Raw genomic sequence first — 1,753 nt, forward strand, 5'->3', positions numbered from 1 at the left:
TGATATATTAATTATAGAATTTCTTGGTAGCACATCTACCAAATGGAAAAACTTCAACTTAAAAAACCCCCCGAAAATTAGAAATGTTGCCTCAGCAGTTAAGTAAAATAAAACAAATAAAACAAGTCATTAAACCCAAAACTGAAATAAGAAATAAAGCTATAACATAGCTTTTATAAGATTTATAAGATTTATAGCTTTTAATATAGAAATATAAAAAACTAATAAAAATAACAAAAAACACAATTAAATAAATAATATAAAAATAACAATTACATTCGTACAGAAAATTATGTATTAAAATAGAAATATTATATAAATAAAAAACTAAAAACTTACTACTACTATTACTACAACATAAACTAAAGTTAAAATGAAAACTAATAATAAAAACTAATTCTAAAAATGTATTCTACAAAAGTATATAAAATTTAAAAACTGAATTAATTAATTAATTAATTACATTTTCTTGCGTAATGAAAATTAACATACGGTGCACAGTATACATACTGTATAGAGCAGAAAAACTAAATATTAGTATGTTAGTATGCTACACCAAACAGCCATAAAAGTGCACTTATTTGCCAAGACATTTCTCATTTTCATTTAGTTTAACTTGAAGTACTAAAACAACTAACTAAATAAAAACACTATATACATACTATAAACATTTTTTTTAAATAACAATGACAAAAACACACACAAAATGACTAAAACCTAAAATTTAAAATAATCTCTAAAATCTAAAAATAAATAAATAATAAATTAAATCCATTTTAAAAATTAACAAAAACTATAAAATGATACTAAAATAACACTGTTTCACCTACCATTTTTAACACAGCATATACTGCAGTATTCTGATTCAAATGACAAATCATTATAGCAATATGGGTTAAAGGTCATGTCTGAGAATGGCCTTTAAAACAACGGCATTAATCAGTATATAAACCCCCTGCATCAATCATTAGAAGTTTTCACAGTAAGAGAGAGAAAATTAGACCGCCAACTGCAGGAAGATGAAAAAACACCCTGAAAATAGACAGTCAGACTGCCAGAGAACAGAATCCAAGTCCTTTAATTTAATGAGGCTATAAATTATTACATGCCATATTGCTCATCTTCCATGAAATCAGCCTTAATTCTTCAGCAGACTGAAGGAGAACAATAGTGACATGTTCATCCGACCTCTTTTCCTGTGGATTCTCTCTCTCTATACATGTGTGTGTGTGTTTCTGAATTTGTGTATGTGGAGATTAAAAGGGGATCAGGGCCAAAATGAAACCGCGGCTCTGAAACATCAAAGAGAGAAGCAGACAAAATCGTCACAGTCTCAGATGTTTAAAGTGTGTGTGTGAATGTGTGCTTAAATCCCCTCTTCCGTATCTATTGGCTGTGTAAAGCACACCCTGGTGCTCATCAATCATTAGTCGCAGCGAGACTGCAACAAAGGTACACAGATTAAAACTCCACTCATGCTTCACACATCTGATTTATCAGGCTGGCGTTAACAGCAGCATGTCTTAAAGACAGACTAGGCACAGGGTTATGAATATTCATTAGGATCCTTCACAGACTTAAGCCTATTGGTTAGACCACACTGATCCACCTTACCAGCAGAGGGCGCCAAAATGATGTAAAAATAGTTAAGTCAAATTTATTTGGTAGAGCTTTTTCACATTGTTTCAAAGCAGTGTTACAGGAAAGCATGAAATTACTGTTTATAATATCTTAATATCTTGATGCCTTATAG

The 1,753-nt window shown here is 30.2% G+C and overlaps 1 protein-coding gene across 1 annotated transcript in view; it reads right to left on the reverse strand.

Annotated features, from left to right (window-relative positions):
- LOC107725175 (netrin receptor UNC5C-like) overlaps window positions 1–1,753 on the reverse strand; it is a 115,781-nt gene that overhangs the window by 22,306 nt on the left and 91,722 nt on the right. The gene's annotated exons all lie outside the window — the stretch shown is intronic.

The sequence above is a fragment of the Sinocyclocheilus rhinocerous genome, unplaced genomic scaffold, assembly GCF_001515625.1.
Source record: "Sinocyclocheilus rhinocerous isolate Xijiao unplaced genomic scaffold, SAMN03320098_v1.1 scaffold516, whole genome shotgun sequence".
In the NCBI taxonomy this organism is placed as follows: Eukaryota; Metazoa; Chordata; class Actinopteri; order Cypriniformes; family Cyprinidae; genus Sinocyclocheilus; species Sinocyclocheilus rhinocerous.